This window comes from Gorilla gorilla, chromosome 5 (genome assembly GCF_029281585.2).
Source record: "Gorilla gorilla gorilla isolate KB3781 chromosome 5, NHGRI_mGorGor1-v2.1_pri, whole genome shotgun sequence".
NCBI classification, from domain to species: domain Eukaryota; kingdom Metazoa; phylum Chordata; class Mammalia; order Primates; family Hominidae; genus Gorilla; species Gorilla gorilla.
Window position 1 is genome coordinate 46096281 of NC_073229.2, and position 24296 is coordinate 46120576.

General features: G+C 39.5%; 2 non-coding genes across 2 annotated transcripts; both read right to left on the reverse strand.

The window, feature by feature from the left end:
• Positions 1-14532: 14532 nt before the first annotated feature.
• On the reverse strand, positions 14533-14606 carry TRNAT-UGU (transfer RNA threonine (anticodon UGU)). Its single transcript has one exon. It is a non-coding gene; the product is annotated as a tRNA-Thr (tRNA).
• A 3993-nt stretch (positions 14607-18599) lies between these two features.
• TRNAL-AAG (transfer RNA leucine (anticodon AAG)) lies at positions 18600-18681 on the reverse strand. The gene has a single exon. It is a non-coding gene; the product is annotated as a tRNA-Leu (tRNA).
• Positions 18682-24296: the final 5615 nt, after the last annotated feature.

A 24296-nucleotide genomic window follows, 5' to 3' on the forward strand; every position in this document is an offset into this window, starting at 1 on the left:
AAATATACTGCAATAAGAGCTCAGTAATTGTGGACTGCTTGTCAGAAAAAGTAAAATTTTAGCTGTCTGTTTAGAGAGGAAAATGAGAATAGAAAGAATGGATAAAAGGTCATAGGTAATTTTATATTTCTTCTAAATCATAAGCCTTACTCACCAAGAGTAAGTTCATGTCTCCAAATCCAGTTTTCAGATGGTGCAGGTATCCCTCAAGATCACCCTTTGAATGGGAGAGCTAAATTTGCCCTGCATCTCCTCTGCCTCCCACTCAGAAGGAATTAATTTTGAGCATTCTGTATCTAAAGGGCAAACTAGTAACTGCAAGAAATGATATGAAATACATGGCTCCTCCATTTAAAGACCTTACAAACTAATCTTAGAGACAAATATTTCATAAGATGAAATACATTCAAAAGAAAATTATCATACTTACAATTCCCAAAACATAGAATGTAGTCTTAATGTTTAAATTCAGAGAATATATTAGTTGATTATTCAGTCATTTATTTATACATTCACTCATTAAATTAATGTTACTTATGTGCCTACCAAGCATGGGGCACCATATTATGCAGTGTGGGATAGGAAAAACCAACCATACCCACCCTCTGTTCCAAGAAATCTATACACCAGGACCTTTCTACATGTGCATAAATAACTAACAACAACCAAGAATGTGCTAAGTGTCATCCTCGATGACAAGGACAGTTTGAAAATGAAATAAATTACTTGTAAGTAGGAATCCAGCCGATGGTGGGATCATGAATGTGAATGCTATTTGTTTTTTTTTGTTTTTTTGTTTTTTGTTTTTTTTTTCAGATAGTGTCTTGCTCTGTCTCCAGGCTGGAGTGCAGTGGCGCGATCTCAGCTCACTGCAACATCTGCCTCCCGGGTTCAAGTGATTCTTCTGCCTCAGCCTCCCAAGTAGCTGGGACTACAGGTGCTCGCCACCATGCTCGACTAATTTTTGTATTTTTAATAGAGACGGGGTTTCACCATGTTGGCCAGGATGGTCTCGATCGCTTGACCTCGTGATCTGCCCGTCTCGGCCTCCCAAAGTGCTGGGATTACAGGCCTGAGCCACCGTGACCGGCCTGTGAGTGCTATTTAACTAGATCTTGAAGATACAGATTCCATGCTAAACATGGCATATATAACATATACATTTGTCTATACCTACTAAAATGGGGGTAAAAGAATAAAAAAGTATAAACTCCTAAGAAGAGGATGAGAAAGGAGATCACAGCAGAAACACAATGTCAACAACTTTGTAGAAGCTGATAATTAGATGGTTTAGTGGTAATTGTCTTAGAAGACCTGAGAAAGCAGAAAACTTACTCAGCAATGCCGGGAGTCAACAAGCAAATAGATTCATATGGGAGAAACCCATAAAGGCATAAGAATTGGAGGAACCAGATCACTGAAGGTGAGGGGCGTGGCATGGACTTGAAAGCAAAAGCATTGTCTGAGAGACTGTATTAAAAACAGCTAGAGCCCTGGATGCCCAACTTCTTCAATGATACCAAATACCTGTTTCTCCCCTACCCTGGCACAAGGCAGCAGGTTTGCTCCTTTGTAAGGGTGAACTAAAGGCACCCTAGGCTTGGGGACACCAGCAAACCTGAGAACAGGAGTAACGGAGCCGAATTAAAATGGGGCAACTAAATTACAGTCTGCCTGCTGACTTATGAGACCCCCAACTCTCAACCCCTTTCAATAACCAGAACATTGGTAGTCATGCCTATACAGTCTAAATAAGAATTTTGAGGATTTATCATTTGAGAAACAGTCCTGGAAACACCTACATTTTCAAATGAAGATTTTAAAATGAAAATCTGCATCTGCACTTGATCACCCAACAGCAAAACCCACACATCGCCAAGCTCCACATATTAACACAGAGCTGTCAATTAGCATGGTAGCATCTCACTCTTAAGTAGGAATGGACCAGGATAACTGAATGTCCTAGGAAAGCTTCTGATTAGAGATACAAAAATAAATACATAATTAAAAAAATAACTCAAACAGAATGAAAACAGTGTAGGGAGGAGAGGTTCTCAGATAACATATAAGAGATATTGACACCTTGAAACATGAACAGGATTACTGGAAAAGTGAGGGTACAAAGTACATGAAATAGCAGTTGAAACTTAAGAATATGGTATAAATTAAAAAATTTAAAAGGCTGAAAGGTTGTGGAAATTTTTCAGAAAGTAGAACAAAAATATATAGAAATGAATAAAAATATATTAAAAAGGATTATCTACATGACTTGTCAGAGTTTAGGGGAATTAATTAATAACACATCTGCCTTCTCTTCCTGAATTTAGAACAAAATGAAAAATGGACATTGATGCCAGAAAGACTTAGGTCAAAATGTTCGCCTTGTTGTTAGTGCTGTTTGAAGATCATGGTTTTAGTTATGCAATCAAATCATCTTACTTTTTCTGCATCCCTGAGAGGATGTACCTGTCAGTCATTGACTCAAATGGACAGCCACCCCCTCAACACATACACACACACACACACCCACACACACACACACACACACACAGAAAATGGATCTGTGCGTAGGTCGGGGTATGGAGAAGCAGAGCAGAATGAATCTTGAAGACAGACTGGATTCAACCAGACAGAAGGGAAGTGGCTGAGTCAAACATGCTTAGTTGCATCTGTCAGATTTACCAATCTGATAAATTCCTTTTCCTTTCTCAAAACTGAATGACAGAGTTGAGAAAAACTAGAAACATTGTTCCCAGACATTTCCTCCCTGGTGAATGTAATAAAAATGCTTGTACTCTATGAAAAATGCACATTAGAGAATCAGTGTTCCCTCCTACCTCATCAAAGTTCAAATCTGAATAATGGAGTTCTACCAAGAAAGAATTTTAAAGATAGGGCAGGAAATTAGCAAAGAAATTCACAGTAAAAAAAATTCCCAAACTAAGGACAAACTAAGGACCTGGTGAGTGGCCAGGTATTCAGCACATTGAAAGGCAAAAGACTAACATCTAGTTGTGTTATTCTTGAATTTTCAGACTAATCAGGATAAGATCCCAAAGACTTCCAGAAGGGGTGTGTGTGTGTGTGTGTGTGTGTGTGTGTGTGTGTAAATCAAAATTATATTGGACTAGCAGCAACACTAGATGTTAAAAGGTAAGGGGTAATGATTGAAAAATTCTGAAGAAAAATAATTTCCAACCTAGAATTCTATCTGCAAAAAATCAATCAAATTAGAATAAGACATTTTTCGGTAGTTTTTATTTTCCAGAAACAGCTTCTTAGGAAGCTATTAGAGACACCAGCTTGGGGACACCAGCTGGGTAGCTGGACAAATTGACATAGAGGTGTCTGGAAGAAGCAGGAATCCAGCCTATGATAAATAAATCCTCAAGCTAATCCTCATATGCCAAGCTTAGAATTTATCATTTTTTAGGAGGTCTTTCTTGATTAAATCGTCTATTTCAATCAATCTTCACATATAGGCTCCTTTCTGTTTATTGCATTTCGAATCTCCCAGCATCTCAGATTAAAGCTTCAATTTCTTTTAACTCCTTCATCTGTCTTATACCCATGACTTGTCCTTGATTTCCACTGCCACAATCCTCTCTCCAGTAGCCTTCCAGATGACCCCTCAACTTCCAACTCTTCTAATCTTTAACCCCTCATTATCCTGCCATAATATTTTTATTATGAATCTCTTTGCTAATTTTCTGCCCTTTTTTTTTATTCTTTCTTGCTGGAACTCCACTATTCAGAGGTTATGTGTCACCAAAATGAGGGATTAAGTAGAAAAAGAGGAAAACATACAAGAAACAGAAAACCCACACAAGAGGATGACAGGAACTTCCAAGGCAATGGCGAAGGCAGGGCTCTGGATACTGCTAGAAAACAACCAGGATTGAACAGGCACCAGGAGCCATGTCTCCAAGAAAAGAGTAAGAATGAAATTGGTAACATCTGTCACACTTAGTGTGACACAACTCACTGAGAGGAGATTTTTAGGTAACTATAGGTCATTACATGATTCCACCATGGCTAATGTTTATGCATTTTGAAAGTGTAGGGCCGGGCACAGTGGCTCACACCTATAATCCGAGCATTTTGGGAGGCCAAGGCAGAAAGATCACTTGAGTCCAGGAGTTTGAGACCTGCCTGGGCAACATAGCAAGACCTCATCTCTACAAGAAATACAAAAAATTAGCCGGCTGAGGTGGCATCTGCCTATAGTCCCAGCTACTCTGGCGACTGAGGTGGGAGGATCACCTGAACCTGGGAGGTCGAGGCTGCAGTGAGCTGTGATCACACCACTGCATACCAGCCTGGGCAACAGAATGAGACACTATCTCAACAACAACAACAAAAAAAGTGTAAACCTTGAATGCTGATCTAGCCCAAAGTGTGATATGTGAGTATCTGAAAGGTGAGGCATACATTTTTCTCTTTTGCTCACTTGCTTGCTCTCTTTGTTATTAAGGGTTAAAAAGATCTTATTTTCTTATGATAAGTAAGAAATAATATTTAAAACTGAAAAATTCAAATAGAGTAAAGCTCATTATTAGAAAAATGGGCAAATAGGTCAGGCATGGTGGCTCACGCCTGTAATCCCAGCATTTTGGGAGGCCAAGGTGCCGGATCACTTGAGGTCAGGAGTTTAAGACCAGCCTGGGCAACATGGCAAAACTCCATCTCTACAAAAAATACAAAAAAAAAAAAAAAAGAAAAGAAAAATAGCTGGGTGTGGTGGCGGGCGCCTGTAATCTCACCTACTTGGGAGGCTGAGGCGGGAGAATCGCTTTAACTGGGGAGGTGGAGTTTGCAGTGAGTTGAGATGGTGCCACTGTATTCCAGCCTGGGCGACAGAGTGAGACTCTGTCTTTAAAAAAAAAAGAAAAGAAAAGAAAAGAAAAAGAAAAAAAAAACAATGAAAAATGGGAAAATAGAAGAAAACATTGAAATTATTAAGAGCCTGTTGCTTCAGGAGAACAGGAATTGAGGGTGAGGAGTGATGAGGAAGACAACTGCTATTTCTCATTGCAAACTCATAGTATTATTTTACTTTTTAACCTTGAACATGTATGTGTTTAATAAAAATAAAAAATAAAGAATAGAAGGTATCTTAATATTTATAAATGATTATGAAGAACATTAGAGGGATATGCATTGTTTGAAAGGATGAAAAACACACATCATTGATTATTGCAGCACAGCGTGGATAAAGTGGTGTAATGGCAAATCAGGCTGTAAAAGTAACTTGGATTCAGGATATGGAAAGTCTTAAATACTAGGTTAAGGAGTCTGATCAAACAAAGATTTTTTAGGAGGGATGTGCAATGATTGGAGCAGCACTTCAGAACATTTCTTATGGCAACAAAATGGGGAATTAAAAAAGAGCCTGGTACTTGCAGATGTTTTCTTGTGAAAAAATAAATAAATAAATAAATACATAAAAGCCAGGAAGTTAGGAGGTCATCTGGAAGTCTGGAAGGCTACTGGAGAGAGGCTGAGAGGATCAGCTGTTTAGTGACAGTGGAAATCAAGAACAAGGCATGGGTATAAAAGGAAAGAGTTAAAAGAAACTGAAGCTTTCATCTGAGATGCTGGGAGATTAGAAATGCAATTAACAGAAAGGGGCCCCTATGTGTGGACTGATTGAAATAGATGATTTAATTAAGAAAGACCTCCTAAACATGGTAAATTTTAAGCTTGGCTTGTAAGGATTAGCTTGAGCATTTATTCATCCTAGGCTGGATTCCTGCCTCTTCTAGTCACCTCTAGGTCAATTTGACCAGCCACTCATCTGCAAAATGTCATACAACTACCTGAATCCATGGCTAGGATGGTTTGTTGCCGCTGGTGAATGACCAAGGGCAGGGACCAGGACAAATATAGAGGCAGAGGCAGTGGCAAAGGAATATGCCTCCACAAACAGAGAAGACAATAAGCTACATTTGACAGAAAGTAAATGCATTAACATATAGAATGGCAGAGGAGAAAAGCAAAACAAGATCCTTCCTGCTCAGAAATATTCTCCATATTTTGCTTATTATTCATTGTTTATATTGTTTGATTCTCAAATTGACCTTCAGAGTGTTGGCTTTTAGAGAATTGATGTTTAGTGACTTGACTTGCTCTCTTATGCCTTCCTTTTTCCTAGACAACTGGATCTTTTGGACATAATTTGGGATTGAGATGAACAAGTGACAGTCATTGATTTGGCATAATGCTTCACTGAGGCATCTTACCTTTGCTGATTTTATCCAGCATTCATAACCTTCATTTTCTCTCTCAAAATAAAATAAAATAAAATAAAACTAAATCCAAGGCTATTTAGGCTGGTGTGAGTAGAAAGAGACATCACTAGAGCATACCTCTTCTCATTTGAGCTTGTATTAAGCAGGCATTGTCGGCTATTGAAGTCTAGATAGGAGAAAAGTCTCAGGAGAAAGTCCTGAGAGATGGGAGCAGGTACGATCAGGCCAAGGCTTAAATAAGAGCCACAAAAGGTCTTAATACAGCAGGTAGGGTGAATGTAATTCTGAAGGCAGAGAACATTCTCTCACTCCAAGTCTGATTAAAGGCAGTTAAAACCAGTTCTTACCCAGTATATAAGTGATCCCTTAGAGACTGTCACTGTGAGTGAATCTCCCTGGAGAAACATCATTTAACCCAGTCTTGAATTTACCATTTTGGCTATGATTATAGGTTGCATCAGTTTTTCCACTCATTAATCTCATCTTAATAGCAAGGGAAGGCAGATTTACCCCATCAATTTTCAGAAAGCAAATAAATATTGTGTTAATAATAATAATGATAATAATAGCTTAATATATCCTAGACACTTTACATGAATTATGTAATGCTTTCTAACAACTCCTTGAGGTGGACACTATTAATTGTCTTTTTCATTGAGGTATTTGAAACTTAAAGAAGGTAAGTAATTTGTCCAAGGTTTGCAAGGCTCACACATTTCCAGAATTCAAACACTAAGTGAGTGCTTTGCACACGTTATGAGTAAACAATTGTTTTTCTTATGTCTATAGTATTTGGGGTATGTGCTTATTTGGTCTTTTCAATCATATTAAAAGCTTCTTGAGGACAAGATTCATGTTCTTTTGGTCAGGCGCGGTGGCTCATGCCTGTAATCCCAGAACTTTGGGAGGCCACAGCAGGTGGATCACTTGAGGTCAGGAATTTGAGACCAGCCTGGCCAACATAGTGAACTCCAACTCTACTAAAAATACAAAAAAATTAACTGGGCGTGGTGTTATTTGCCTGTAGTCCCGGATACTTCGGAGGCTGAGGCAGAAGAATAGCTTGAACCCGGGAGGCGGAGGTTGCAGTGAGCTGAGATCTCGTCACTCCAGCCTGGGCGACAGAACAAGACTCTCAAAAAAAAAAAAAAAAAAAAGATTCATGATCTTTTTCAACTGGCTTATGCACAATGCCAATCAAATTAAGGTCCTACTTTTATTTCTTAAGCAGGCTGGTTTAATTTTAACTCATTCCATCACATGAAGAATATCTCAAAGTGAATCACTCCTTTGGACAAGGCAGAACAGAAGCAATTTAAACAGTGCTTTAAAGGCCAAATCCTTGTTTAATTGACAATACTTTTACCTCAACATTTTTCATCCACAAAGCTCCCTTTCTAAATTGCCCTTCAGAAGCTGTCAGATGCTGTCACTAAGTTGTTCAGAGCTATGTCACACAGTTCCCCCTTCTTCCTACTTGTAAATCTAAACAATCAAGATGAACGGAGTATGAATCCAAAACAGAAGCAGATATACACAGCCCAAGAGATAGACAAGATGCATATACAGCTTGTTCGTATGGCCTGTTCATTCTTCATGGAGAACCTCCTACATAGACATCTAACATTTTATTTTCTATTTAACTTCTCCAACACTAAAATGGCTAAATAGCTGTTTATTAGGCTGCTATCTTCTCCTCACAGAAAATGTAAAGTTAACTCAGGTTTCCTAACCCACAGGGCTAAGGTTTGAGAGCAATCTAAATAGCTTAATTTTGTTTAGCTGTGTGGCCAGAAACTTCACTCTTGACTCTAGTAAAATAGGAGGCTTTGTACAGGTGGCTCACACTTGTAATCCCAGCACTTTGGGAAGTCGAGGTGGGAGTTTCAGACCAACGTTGACAACATAGCAAAACCCCATCTCTAAACGAAATTAAAAAATACACTAAACATAAAATCACAAATTCTGACTGATGAAATACAGAGTGCTATGGAAGCAGTCATATTTCAGAAAAGACCTAGAACATGCCAGGGCTTTTTCTATGTTCTGGGAATACAATAAACAAAAACAAGCTCCTATCCTCAGAGATATTTTGCTAAGAGTTGTTTTCCTGGGAAAAATATCATTTATCTAATACTAAAGAATATGAACAAAGTACATAACAGCAGCGCATATGTCAAGGTCTGAAGGTGGAATGCTATTGGGTCTGGAATTGCTGAGTTCTTGGTCTCACTGACTTCAAGAACGAAGCCACAGACCCTAGTGGTGAGTGTTACACCTCTTAAAGTGGCACGTCTGGAGTTTGTTCCTTCTGATATTCAAATGTGTCCAGAGTTTCTTTCTGGTGGGTTCGTGGTCTATGCTGGCTCAGGAATGAAGCTGCAGACCTTCGCGGTGAGTGTTACAGCTCTTAAGGCTGCGCATTGGGAGTTGTTTGTTCCTCCCGGTGGGCTCGTGGTTTCGCTGGTTTCAGGAGTGAAGTTGCAGACCTTTCCCGTGAGTGTTACAGCTAATAAAGGCAGTGTGGACTCAAGGAACGAGCAACAAGATTACAAAAAAACAAAACAACAAGGCTCCCAACAAAACAACAAGACTTCCACATAGCAGAAGGGGACCTGAGCAGGTTGCCACTGTTGGCTCGGGCAGCCTGCTTTTATTGTCTTATCTGGCTCCACCCACATCCTGCTGATTGGTAGAGCCGAGTGGTCTGTTTTGACAGGGCACTGATTGGTGCGTTTACAATCCCTGAGCTAGACATAAAGGTTCTCCAGGTCCCCACTTAGATTAGCTAGATACAGAGTGTTCACACAAAGGTTCTCCAAGGCCCCACCAGAGTAGCTAGATACAGAGTGTCGATTGGTGCATTCACAAACCCTGAGCTAGACACAGGGTGCTGATTGGTGTGTTTACAAACCTTGAGCTAGATACAGAGTGCCGATTGGTGTATTTGCAATCCCTGAGCTAGACATAAAGATTCTCCACGTCCCCACCAGACTCAGGAGTCCAACTGACTTCACCCAGTGGATCCCGCACTGGGGCTGCAGGTGGAGTTGCCTGCCAGTCCCGCGCCATGCGCTCGCACTTCTCAGCCCTTGGGTGATGGATGGGACTGGGTGCCGTGGAGCAGGGGGCGGCGCTCGTCGGGGAGGCTCGGGCTACACAGGAGCCCACGGACGCGGGGGAAGGCTCAGGCATGGCGGGCTGTAGTCCCGAGGCCTGTCCCGCGGGAAGGCAGCTAAGGCCCGGCGAGAAATCGAGAGCAGCACCGGTGGGCTGGCACTGCTGGGGGACCCAGTACACCCTCCGCAGCCGCTGGCCCGGGTGCTAAGTCCCTCATTGTCCAGGGCCAGCAAGGCCGGCCGGTTGCTCCGAGTGTGGGGCCCGCCAAGCCCACGTCTCCCCGGAACTCCAGCTGGCCCGCAAGCGCCGCACGCAGCCCCGGTTCCCGCTCACGCCTCTCCCTCCACACCTCCCTGCAAGCTGAGGGAGTGGGCTCCGACCTTGGCCAGCCCAGAAAGGGGCTCCCACAGTGCAGCGGTGGGCTGAAGGGCTCGTCAAGTGCCGCCAAAGTGGGAGCCCAGGCAGAGGCGGCGCCGAGAGCAAGCGAGGGCTGTGAGGACTGCCAGCACTCTGTCACCTCTCACTATGTATGGTTGAAGTGACTGCTATGAGCTTGTGAGCTCGTTTCAGAGACTTGACTGGATCAAGCAGGAGAGGAGCTCAGAATAAGTGATTTGAAGAGGAAACACTATAGACACTAACTCTGGAAGACAAGCAGATTTCTTCTGTGATACTTGGAATGAGTGATATGATTGTCCACATTAAAACAGTAGAAAATAATCCTGCCTTTTAAAAACATACACTTAAATATGTCAATTAGGAAGAAAGAGTACTTTGGTTAAGTATAAAATAATAGAAGATTTGTGGCAAGATGATTGCTGTAATATACGTGCTGAGTCTTTCTGAATCACTCCATTAAAAAGGCATAACAATTAGGATAGAAAACCAAACAAACAAAATCCCATCAGCAATATCCTCAACAAAATGAGGTAATTAAGTATTCTCACAAACTGTCAAATATGACTGAGTAGGAACTACTCACCAACAAATGCAAGGTACAACAACTGTAAGAGAGGAAATGAGGAGAAAGAAAATGAATGTCTGATGGCCCTCAGAACTGGAAAATCCAGAAATTCGCCTGCTAAAAGGAGGAGAGGTCTCCACCTAAGAATAGAAGCTCAGCAAATTGATCTAATTACAGTGGCTAAAAGGGAGAGTCTTTACAGGTTCTGATTCATAAGTAAGTGCAAGGAGCCCAGGTTGTCTGGGCCCTGTGAACCCTTGAAATGAAGGAATTTTCTATAGTAAAAACCCACACCATGGCAGGGCGCAGGGGCTCAGGCCTGTAATCCCAGCACTTTGGGAGGCTGAGGTGGGCGGATCACTTGAGGTAGGAGTTCTAGACAAGCCTGGCCAACATGGTGAAACCCCTTCTCTACTAAAATACAAAAATTAGCCAGGAGTGGTGGTGCACGCCTGTAATCCCAGCTACTCGGGAGGCTGAGGCAGGAGAAGCACTTGAACCAGAGAGGCAGAGGCTGCAGTGAGCCGAGACAGCACCACTGCACTCCAGCCTGGGCAACAGAGAGAGACTTCATCTCAAAAAAACAAAACAATCCCACATTCACATTAAACAACTAAGAACAAAGAAAAAAGACGTAAAAGTAGACCTAAATAAATGGACATTCATTCTATGTTTTTGGCTTGGTCATCATAAATATATCACTTTTCTTTATAAATTAATATAAATTATATTAAATTTATAAATTTAATACAGTATCAGTAAATAAAAAGTACTACTCATTTAGTCACAGGAACCTAAACAGAGCCCAACTATCTTCTAGAGTTGGGGAGTTAGCATTCAAGGAAGCCAAAGTAACTAAAATTCACAGGCAAAGTACCAAGGAGAAGAGGGCTACAGAGAGGGAGAGTTCTGAAGATCTGCAGAGGTTCTTTGGCAATTAGAAAGACTTTTAGTTGAGTTCTATGTCCCTTGACATACCCTCATCATCGTGTTGTTTCTGAGCACTTTCATACTTTCTGGCACTACAAGATTCTCCAGGCTCATCTTGTATATTTCCTACCCAGTCCTACCATTCACCACTTCTCCAAGGAGCCCTGGTTCCTTTTATTGGAAAATAGTTTTAGAAACCAAGATCTGGGCAATAGATGTCCTTATTGCTAATGGGATATTGTTGCCTTTAGGCCCTCTCAGCTGACAGACCAACAAAATACATGCATGTGTGTTTCATGTGTACATACATAATATGTATACATATTATATACACACAAATATCTATAAATATATATCCATTTCTATCTATATTAAGCTAAATTTGAGTTCATACTGATATTTCCAATTTTAATCCATTACCACCTGTATCATTCTAGCCTTCTTCCCTTGCTTGTCTATAAAATTTCACTCCCAAAGTGAGAAGCCTGGCTCTCACCATCTAGCATTCATTTATTTAATTGTTCAATTCCAGTACCCATGTAGAGGGGTTTCAGAATTTTTAATCCATACTCCCCTGGTAAACGACGTAATCAACTAGAGTACAATGTTATATACAGTTCTTTTTGACTTTAGTCTTGCAGACTCTACTATATTTCCAAAGTTACTTAGTTCAGCAGCTTTCTACTCTACTTCCTTCAATGAAGTTGTTTTATAGATTTGTAACACAGTTATATTCTTTTGTCACAGTATGAGTTCCATCCTGGGATGCTGATAGGAGAATCTTTTTAATAGGTGATGTATAAGAAAACCGTTTGCTCCCAAGGCCTATTATTTTGGTTACTTTTTCAGCAAGTTCCACCATATATCTAGTTTTGGGGCAAATAATTTGTGATTATCCGTAAGTTTTGAAGTATTGAGACTATCGGATGCAACTTTTAAAATATGTTAGGTCAACTATTCCGTAGTATGTAAAATCATTACAACTGTATAAGAAAACAGCTGTGGCCGGGCGCAGTGGCTCACGCCTGTAATCCCAGCACTTTGGGAGGCTGAGGCGGGTGGATCACAAGGTCAGGAGATTGAGACCATCCTGGCTAACACGGTGAGACCCCATCTCTACTAAAAAAACAAAAAAAAGTACAAAAAAAAGAAAACAGTTGCAAAATCATGTGTGGATTGTCTACTGCGTTTTTGAATAAATAAAAATAATGAAATTGGCCACTATGATGATATGCAGCCAGAATCTATTACATTATGATGTGCTACAATTATTTTCTGAATACACAGTGTTCCACTGTCAATGACAGTTGTTTGATGTTTTCTTCATTGTTTTTCTATTCTACAAATAATTTATTAACCAGATGTAGTCTTTTGATAGCAGTTTGAGATTCAGAAATTTCACAAAAAGCAAATAAAACAGAAGCATAATTCTATCTGTTAAACAGATATATTGCTAAACTTAGAAATGCTTTGAGGTGTTTCTACATATCCAAATACTTGGTGGCCATAATCAAAAGCACACTGAATGCACCAAAATGCATATTTATGAACCAAATTTTTTGTGCATAGCATAATTTAATTCAGAGAAGAGCTTTTAGGCATGTGATTTAATCATGATGATCCTGATTTTTATTATTGTGTAAATTTCTATATATGTTTGCTACCTCAATTAGAATATATGAGGCTAACATTTTTATGCACTCTCTTAAATATTTTATTTAACTGTTGATCTATTTCCCTAATTATTTTAAAATTCTGTATGGTTTCTGTACATATATGAATAGAAAAAAAGATAGTTTTTTTTTACTTGCTAGTAGAAGTTAGTAAATTGTTAAGCTTTGGGATTTTTATCATAAAATGAAATAAGAGCTTAAAGTGTGGTTTAAAGAACGAAACACTTGGCCCCAAAAAAGTTTGTTCAAATAATAATAATAATGCTGACCCTTATTGAAAGCATTTTTGTTAAAAAGTAATTTATTTGTATTTATTCTTGAAAACATTCTTATAACAATTCCATTATCATTAAACAAACAAGGGAAGTGAAGCCCAGTGAAGTTATGTAGTTTGCCAAAACTACATAGTTATTAAAGAGGACAGCTGAGGGATGTACGCAGGCATTCTGATATGCCTTCGAATGGATCCCTGTCCAGGGTCGGGATATAATGAGGGGCAGCATGTAATAGGGTGCAGCAAAGGTAAAGTTGAAAGTCAATTCACTGTTTAAGGATGTTACCTAGGGTTGTTAGAATAACATGGCGATCAGAGTCATCCTATGATCACTTCTCATAAAAGATAAAGGAAAACAAAAAATAGATCTGCTAGTGCCTTATAAGAAGGGCAGAGAAATCTTCTTGGTTTCTACTCATACACTCCTCGTCTTCTTTGTTTGCTTAATTTTTCTCCATAGAATTCACCACAATCTGACATAATATTTATTTTATGTTTTTATCAATTCATTATCTTCCATACTCTTCTAGATAATAAGGTCCATGAGGGTAAGATTTTTTTGGGGTGGAGAGATGGTGAGGGGTTGGCATTTATTAAACTGCCCTACCCCTGGCACTTGGAGCAGTACCTTGCACATAGAAGGCAGTCAATACGTCTGTGTTGAATTAACGGTCAAAATAATGAGATATGCAAACACATGCAAATGAAACTAATCAAGTAAGGTTGGCCCTTATTAGCTTTGGATGTTTGAAAATTTTCTTTGATTTGCTCTATTCCTTCAGCACTTTTGTTCCAGCCCCAGAGATGCACCAGCCTCTGGCAAATATAGCTTCTAACTGGCTGTCACTATAAAGTGTTCCTAGTTCATTTTATAAGAGGGTTAACAGGGTTTTAAAAATTATTTTCCTCCTGTTCTCTTCAAAAGGCAAGTAGGACCCTGCAAATATGCTAATTTCCCATCTGTTTTATGGTAGACTTATTAATTTATGGTAGTATATTAATTTATATGAACTCTTCTGAAATCAGCCAAAGAGCTGGACATTATTGGATTCTAGGGATGACATAATCTACATCTACATAGGTTTTGAATCTGTGCATACACAGAGCTCAATAAATATTTGTTGGAAAAAAAGATCTGCTGCCAGAATTTAATTCAAAACTTCACAAAGTTCTCATTTTCTTCTTTGAGCCTGGGAATTTTGCCTTCACATAACCTATAATTGATTGCATTAGAACTTGCAGTATAGTGAATACACTGGAAGATTTAGGTACAGTAGAGGTTAATGAAGAACTGGCTTTCTAGTGAAAATGAAAACCTTAAGGCTCTACTGGGATTCGAACCCAGGATCTCCTGTTTACAAGACAGGCGCTTTAACCAACTAAGCCATAGAGCCCACATGTGCAAGCAAGTTAATTATTGAATCTATTCCTGCTTTTAAGTAAAAGATTCTTGGCATAGCGTCTCTACAGTCTGCAACAGTTTGCCGTTGAGAAAAGGGGCAAACTCCAAAAATACGTTTTGCTTACTTAGATGCACTGCGGAACTAATACAAACGAAAAAATTTTCGGGCAGCTTAAATGTTAGGACCATTAATGCTTCAACTAGTCCAAGGATAACCACAAGTAAAAGTCAAGGCTACTCAGTTTGTCCAAATGTGATAAAGTTTCCTAAAATTAAATTTTGCAGGTGCTACTCTTTATCATTTTAATGCTTCGTCGTTCCAATGTCCTAAGGGAAAACCTCTAACAAAAGAACTCCACAAGAGACTCGTAGGCTACCGAGTTGGGCATATGGTGTTCTGACAGTCATTTGCACTCAGGAGGCAGCTATTTGGAGGACCGGAGCGTCAAGCCCTTCCCAATGTGAGCATCGCTCTAGAGATTGTCTTCTGGGCTTATTTTTCTTTAGACTTAATCTCAGCTCGCTCTCAGGACCAGTCAGGTTCTATTTTATGATATCTTACTTCTCTGGGCTGCACTTGGCAAGACAGGGGAATCGGTTTGAATGTGTCTCTGGGTTAGGAAAGGTTAATACATTTAGAGCTGATTAAAGGAAACTTCCGAACGTTCTCTGGAATCTCAGTCTTGTTTCCAAAATGAATTATTTGAGCAATTAATTCTGAAGTTTCTACCAAGATTTATAATTACAGAACTCAGGGCGAAAATCAGAAATCACCTTCATTTCTTTGCCACAAAAGCAATAAGGAAAATTATCCTGGGATTTAGATGGGAATTCCTTTGGATTGCTAGATAAATTTTAGGGAGAACTGATAAACTTTTAATCCATACATATGGCATAACATTCAATTTATTCTTTTATTAAATTTATTCCTATAAATTTGATGTTATGTTATTATAAATTATACTTTAAAATTTTTATTTCTACTTTTTTTTTTTTTTTTTTTGGAGACAAGATCTTACTCTGTCACCCAGGCTGGAGTGCAATAGCGCGATCTCGGCTCACTACAACCTCCGCCTCCCAGGTTCGAGCGATTCTTGTGCCTCAGCCTCCCGAGTAGCTGGGATTACAGGCGCATGCCACCACGCCCCAGCTAATTTTTTTGTATTTTTTGGTAGAGACGGAGTTTCACCATACTGCCGAGGCCAGTCTCGAACTCCTGACCTCAAGTGATCCGCCCGCCTTGGCCTCCCATAGTGCTAGGATTACAGGCGTGAGCCACCGCGCCCAGCCCTTGTTTACAGCTGGTGTTTAAAAGTACAATTCATTTTTATATTTACCCTGCATAAAGACACCTTATTAAATTTAGTTATTAATTCTAATAGTTTGTAGATTTTGAATCTTCCACAGACACAATTTTAATAAAGGATTACATTTATTAGATTTTAAAAATAAAGGAAATCACCTTCATTTCTATCTATGCCTGAAATGAGGTTGACAGCAGACACAATAAAATCTGTTGTCACCAGTCAGTACAACTAATTTAATAATAAAAGCTTAAATTAGTTACAACTTTGTATTACTTTTAGAAAATTAAAAATAACAAATATTTGTATTTATAAAAACATTAACAGGGATTCTAATATGTTTGAGGCTGACTCTGCTGCTTCATAAATAGAATAGTAAACAACAGACATACTGAATTCCCACACTTGAATCCTCTGTCAATGTATGCCTTGAGTAAATGACATGCTCAGGTATTATGAGAGAGTGAACAAACCATTGTTAGGCCACCAAAATAGTTTTTTTTCTCCAATGGAAACACTCAAAAGTTGAGGGAAAAAAATGGTTAAGACTGTAATCATTGGCAACTTAAATCAATAGAAATAGGCAGATTATTCAAAACATGTGTTGGGCTAATTGGACAGCCACTTAGGAAAAGAAAAGCTTAAAGCTATGAGACTAAAATAAATTCCAAATACAAGCAAATTGTAAAAGTAAAGAATGAAACAAACCCACAGTTATAATTACTAGAAATTCCAAGACAGAAATTTTATATAACTTTGGTACAGAAAACTAATTTTTTACACAAAATTCAGAGAATGAGAGTTTAACATAATTCACTGCATTAAACATTTAAAAAATTCCACTGGGATGTACCCTCATCCCCTCAAAAAAGGCATAAACAAAGTGACAAAACATCAAGTAAAACTGGGGGGAAAATATTTGTAACTTATGTTTTAAAGAGTTAATTTTATTCATTTCTATCTGTTGCCTGAGATAAGGTTGATAGCAGACACAATAAAATCTGTTGTTCCCAGTTGGTGCAACCAATTTAATAACAAAAGCAATATAGAAGTAAGAAGTAAAAGAAGTTTAAAAAATGAAACTATAGAAATACAGTGAGATAATGTCTTTAACATATCAGATTGGCAAACAACAGCAAAACAAAAACAGTTGTTTGTGGTAGTGTTGCCGAATAGCACTTAAAGATGTTGAATTAGTTTTCTGTAGCTTCTGTAACAAATTACAGTACCACAAACTTGATGGCCTAAAATAAGTGACTTCTTTTCTCACAGTTCTGGAGGCCAAAAGTCCAAAATCAGTATCACTGGTCTGAAATCAAGGTGTTGGCAGGGCTATGCTCCCTCCGGAGGCTCTAGGGAAGAATATGTCCTTACCTTTTCCCAGCCTCTGGTGGCTGCTCACATTCCTTGGCTGGTGGTGGCATTGCTTCTATCTGTGTCCGTGTGGTCACATTGCCTTCTTCTCTTCTGTAACTGTATAATCTCCCTGTGCCTCTCCCTATTAAAGGCACTTGTGATGGTATTTGAGCTCCACTTGGATAATCCAGGATAATTTCTTCATCTTTAACTTTTTCTCCAAAGACCCCCCTTTTGGGGGTCTGTGCAAAGTAAGGTAATATTCAGAGATTCCAAGAATTAGAGCGTGGATATCTTTTGGGGCATTTGCCATTCAATCACAGGCACTGACATTCTTATTCCTCCATCTACAATCTATGTGATTTAGACGACTGTGATTATGTGATTAATGGGTCACAACTCCAATTTTCTTTTCTGTAAAATGTGGATTATATGAACATCCTTACATATTATTGAGATTATTCTATGACTCAATATATGTAAAGAATTTATGACAATATCTGGGGCTTAGTTGGAGCTAAATGACTGATAATTGTCATTATTACAATGTTCTGTGCTGGTCAGGGTGTTGAGGAAACAGTCCTTTCTGGGTCCTATAGGAGAATAAATTAGTAATATTTAGGGAAGGAGAATAAGGCAAGAGCCACCAAAATCATCATCACATACATATGATTTGATTTAGCGATTGCATTCTTAGAACATTTTCTAATCCCAGGCACTTATTAAATGCAGATATACAAGTTAATTTATTGCAACATTATTTATATTGTTAAAAATGGCTGCTGAAATAAATTCAGATACATTTATAAAACCGAATGCTATACAGACAAAACAAAGAGGGAAGAGGCTCTTTCTTTGTTGACATGGAAATTGCTGCAACATACATAAAGTGAAAAAGGCAAGGTGTAATAGAATGGGTTTGGAAAGCGTATTTATAGTGAAAAAACTATATGCGAAGAATATGCCTTGAATAGAACTCCAGATTTTAATATGGTTGGTTGCCTGAGGGTCCAGTATTGGGTGTCCGGCAGGATGGGGTGGGGGCACAAATAGACTGTCATTATGTATGTATTCTTGAATTTTTGTAATTTTGAATCATGTGAGTTGTACTTTTTGTATGAGCATTTTTAAAACATAAAAAGGAACATACTCCCTTGGAGAGGAGGTCTTAGAAATAACTGATGGCAGTCTGATTTTGCAACTGCTATTTGGTTTTCAACCTACCATTACCAGGATTAAACACCTACCTTGTGCTCGCAGTGGAAAACGTTTTTCTTGCAAATCTCAATGAGCTTTAGATATCCCTAGTGATTTTGCAATAAACCTGGCAGCGGTGGGATTCGAACCCACGCCCCCGAAGAGACTGGAGCCTTAATCCAGCGCCTTAGACCGCTCGGCCACGCTCCCGCGCTAGTGCAGCCTCAGGACTCATCTCAATGATTTAAAAGACACAAGATTATTCTGCGTGTTACTATTTTTTTTTCTCAGAGCATTTCTACACAAATGATTCCGTAGCGGTCTCAACTACCGGTAAAATCTACAAATAGGTTCCTAGTCCCAGTCCTTTGTCCTGAAGCTGAGATTTGCATTTGTCTCCCATGCTGTTTCTAATACCTGAGAGTAAAGGGACAGGAAGCCAGTACCTAATATCCAACAAGTCCCAAGAGAATCGGTTCTTAAGAACATGATTAGAAATCCCACGCCTAGGCCGACGCAGCACGGGGTCTCTGAGGACTCTGAGATCGAGTCTCCAGTTTGTCAGCTGCGTTTGGGGGTCTGGAGCAAGATGTTATTTTTGATGTTTGCAACCAGAAAACAGAGGAGCTGTCATCCCCATCCACCCGGAACTCGCGTCTTGGTTTAATGTGTCTGTGCGTGATTCCCTCTTGTGAAAGAGGTGGAAAGAACTATGCAAACAGACCTGCTTTTTTTGCTGAATGTGTTCATGACCTTAGTTTTTAAAGTTCAGGGCGAGGACCAGTTTGTATTTGGTGCGGAGTATCACATCCTCTCCGGACCCTAACAGGATGTGTCGCCTGCTCGCTCCAACCCCACAAACGCCGTCTGGGCTGGCACTCCGACCTCTTCTTCCCTGTTGCAGCCCCAACGCCGCTCATCTTCTTATTTAGTCCCACCTGTCCCATTAGATGCTGACCCTTTTTAAAAGAGCCCCAGTTGGACTATTTCAAATGCCAGCAGCTCCACTTAATAGCTGCAGGGTCATTGGCAAGTCACTTAAGCTCACTGGATCTCACTTTCCTCATATGTAAAACCGAGACAATAAAACTTGCCTTTAAAAATTACAGCAGAATGTTTTGATACAATGGATTTTGGGGACTTGGGGGAAAGGGTCGGGGAGGGTTGAGGGATAAAAGACTACACATTGGGTACAATGTACACTGCTCTGGTGACAGATGCACCAAAGTCTCAGAAATCACCGCTAAATAACCTACTCATGTAACCAAACACCACCGTTCCCCCCAAAACCTATTGAAATAAAAGAGTTAAAAAACTATAGCAGAATTTTTATTTTTAACAAATGCATGTAAATTGCTTAAAACAGCACCTGGCTCAGAATAAGCACTCAGTAAAGTTTACTATCAGTATTGGTATCATTTATTAGCATTTACTGAACTTTTTATATCAAGTGCTCAGTCTCATGAATGACAGTGAGATATCTCATTTTACAGTTAGTGAAGTTTTTTAAAGTAACATATTTACAAGACACTCGAGTGAATTATTTTTCCTAAGTTAAGATGGCACGTGGAAAATTTACACCTCAACCCTACAATTTCAAACGTCGGAAAATTTTCACTTTGTCAGATCGCTTTACCTTGTATATTGTTTCTCCCTTCTCTATCATTTTACCTCATCTCTTCCCCCTTGTCTCACCTCTATTTACACTATTCTGGGGCTCTAGACCTGTAAAGATCCTTCAGGTGACATGGTTAGGGACATTGATTTTAAGGAGAACTTTGGCAGGCAAGGAGGTGTAGCTTCAGACCCAGGTAAGCCTGCAGCTATGATCTCATTAGAACTTATCTGCTTTCTGCGTTTGTCATTGCTTCCGGCTGGGAATCTTCAGGCTGTGGACCCAGCTCAGTCCCCTTGCGTCTATATGTCACCTTCTAGTTACATAATTTACACATGTTGTGCTGGGGGGTAGTGTGCAATCTAATGAAGTCTAACATCTCCCAGGAGAAAGTGATGTTTAAGGCACAGTGGGAAAATCCACTGTGTTGTACATTTATTTAAACAAGGGGAAAGTCCCGAGATGATTTTTGCAAGTCATACGACATACTTGGAAGGACAGTAAACACATGACATAGCATACATTCTCATTTTACACTCTATTTTTAAAATCTAACTTTTCAGAAAGTTCACATAAACTTGAAAGAGTATAATTAACGGATTTGCTAAGACAGTTAGCAGTGCCTTCTTAGCCCTGGAGGAAGCACATTAGTCTCATAATCTGAAGGTCCCGAGCTTGAACCTCAGAGAGGGCATGGTGATTTTGTAGTTTCCATATACTTCTGCTTGAGAAAGAAATATCCCACCCATTAAACTTTTCGGTATGAAATCTGGATTCCTGGATCACTGACAGACAACACAACTGAAAAATGAGGCTGCAGTCCCTCAAGAACCCTACCAACTTCCTTTGTGAGCTAGATGCTATTTTAATGCCCTGACTGCAGTATTATACAATACCACAATCTACACCAAATACCATAAATCTGTATCAGTTGCCTATGGCAGCTTTTGAAAATTACCATGAATTTTGTGGCTTAAAATAATACAAATGCATTATCTTAAATTTTGGGGGGTCAGAAGTTTAAAATGGGTCTTAGGGAGCTATAATCAACATGTGGCAGAGCTGATTTCCTTCTGGAGGTTCTAGGGAAGAATCCATTCCTTGCCACATTGCTCGGCTCATGGCTGCATCATTGATCTCTGCTTCTGCTGTTACATCTTCTCCAACTCTGGGGAGTCTCATGCAGCCTGGTTGATGCATCTGTTTGGTGACGGGGAGTGCAAACTCAATGTCACTCGACTGGCGCAGTTTGAGAAAACTGACCATAACCTTGGTGTTGCAGCTCTAGTTTTGCCTTCACCCAATGACAGAACCAGTAGGACAGGGATCGAGGTAAACCTATCCCATTCTTAGTTTGTGTTGATAGGAACAAGAGGGCTGTATTCCCTACTGCAGGAGGCTTCCCCAAGAGGAAGAACCCTCTAGAAAACTGTCCATGAAGTCATAACTGTCTTGCGTGGGAAGGCAATAGACAGGTAGAAATAGGATCCTGCTCCCCGACAAGATGTGGACAACGTGGTCCTGTCCCAGTGACCTTGGAGGCTTTTACGAGACAAGATCCTCCTCAAAGGCAGGTCCTCCTGCCCTGTCAGAAATGGTCCAAAGGGCCCCACCCATAGCGCATGAGCACCTGCCTGCCATGGATCATGGTGTCACTCCTGAAGCCCTCCAATGCTATTGGCTTACCTCTACCTCTGCGAGAAATCAGGATTCTTGTCTTTTAAACCTCAGTGTCCAAAAACCCCATAAACATCTGAACCTCCACTCCTTTCTCCCCTTCTACCCTTGCTGGTATGTAGGGTCACTTGACCATAGCAAAAACCAGGAGACCGTGGCCCTACCCCTAATTGTTCTTTCTGGAGGGAGTAAAGTCAGGACACATGCAAGAAGAGTGGTCCTCCACCCCAAGGGTGGCCACGCTTTGACTAAGAGTGGATGAGGACCCTCTGCCCAATGTGCTGAACTCTGTGAGGTACTGATGGCCATACAGGCTACTCCAACAGCAACTCCCTGCTATTTATTTATAGACTCATGGGCTGTTATAAATGGGCTAGCCATATGGTCCAGTGACTGGTGGACGGATAATTGAGCAGCCAGGCCAACATGGTGAAATCAAAGGAAATATACTAATAGAGAGATATTCCCTTTGCATGGTTAGGAGGACTCAATATTATCAAGATGTCAATTTTTCCCAATTTGATCTATAGATACAACATAATCCCAATCAACATCTCAGCCAGTTATTTGTGGATATTGACAAATAGATCCTGAAGTGTATATGGAAAGGCAAAAGGTGCAGAATAACTACACAACATTAAAGAAGAACAAAATTGAAATACTGGAGAAACACCTCTGCCATGTGTTCAGATATCTATTCAGACTCTAATATGACCAAGGCACCTTCTTCACAGCCCAGATAATGCAGCAATGGGCATGTTCCTATGGCGTACAATGACCTTGATTTGCTCCATCACTTCCAGGCACCCAGAGTGGGAGGGGTGGTGTTAAAGCACTAGAATGAATAACTCAAGCAACAACTACAAAAAGGACCATCAGGAAGGACAACTCAATGAAGGGTGGTACTCCTGCTTAATGAAAGTATTTGGACCTTAAATTGTGCCCTCCAGTGAAAGGGAAACATGGCATTGCAACGCCTGCTGGGCAATGCTGACTTTGGAAGCGTGGTTGCCTGACGTGTCTACACCTGAGGAATCCCTATCTCAGTATATCCAACCACAGTGTTTGGAGGTCAAGGCTGTAGGGAGCCACAATTGAGCCACTGCACTCCAGCCTGGGTGACAGAGCGAGACCCTGTGTCAAAAAAACAAGCAAGCAACAACAACAAAAACAAACAAACAAAAAACTAAAACAATCTGTGCAGTAGGTTGACATCCTGGACTATTGCTTCTGGTGGTAGACTGTGTTACACTCTTTGTTATCCTCCACCCAGTGACAATGGTATTTCTCTCATTTGTTTAAGTCTTCTTTACTTTCTCTCAGTTATCTTTTGTAGTTTTTCAGTGTGCAGGTCTTGCACACATTTTTTAACTTACCTTTAAGTATTTGATAGTTTTGAAGCTCTTGTAAACGGTATCTTTTTGTTTTAAAAATCCAATTTGTCTTTCCTTTGAATGTTTCACTAACTTTGGATTCTTGGAGTTTAATCCCAGGAATGTCCTGCTTCGTCATGATGTGTTATCATTTTATAAATGGTTGAATTTGATTTGCTGAATTTTTAAGGATTTTTTTTCTTCTTAGGAGGAACACTGGTTTGCAGTTTCGTTCCTTGTATGGCTTTGTCTGGTTCTGGTATTAGGGTAATGCTGGCCTGATAAGTGAGTTCAGATGTGTGGCCTCCTTTTTTGCTTTCTGAAATAATTTGTGTAAAATTGATATTATTTATTGCTTAAAAAGTTGGTAGAATTTACTTTGGAGCCATCTGGGCCAGATTTTGTTTCTTTGTAAGAACGTTATAAAGCATGGATTTAATTTAGTTAATCGATGTAGGTCTATTTAGGTTATCTATTTCTTCTTGAATACACTTTTTGTGTCTTTCAAGGAGTTTTTCCATTTCATCTATGATGTCAAAGTTATTGGTAAAATACATTCATAACATTTCCTTGTGTCCTTTTATTATTTTGTAGAAGCTCTAGTGATATCTACTCCTTCATTTGTTTCTTTTGTTTTTCTCTTTTAATATATTTTTTATTTTTTAAATATAGAGATGGGGTCTCGGTATGTTGCTCAGGAATTAGTTCGTGAGCCACCATGCCCAGGCTACTGTCATTTGTGATATTTGTGTCTCTTCTGTCTTTTTTTCCTGAAGAGTATGGCTAGAAATGTATCAATTTTGTTAATCTTTTCAAAGAACCAGCTTTTGACGTTATTGTTTTTCCTTATTGTTTTTCAGTTTTCTATTTCATTGGCATTTACTCTAGTATTTTCCTCTTCTGCCTGCTTTGGATTTAATTTGCTTATCTTTCTTACTAAGTTTCTAAGGTAGAAGATGAGAACATTGATTAGAGACATTTCTTCCTTTCTAATATAAATGTTTAATGCTAAAATTATCCCACTAAGTATGGTTTTTGCTGCATCCCACAAATTTTGATATGTTGTATTTTCAGTTTTATTCAGTTTAAAGTGTTTTCTAATTTCTCTGTGATTTCTTCTTTGACTTATGGGTTATTAGAACTCCATGGTTTAATCTCCA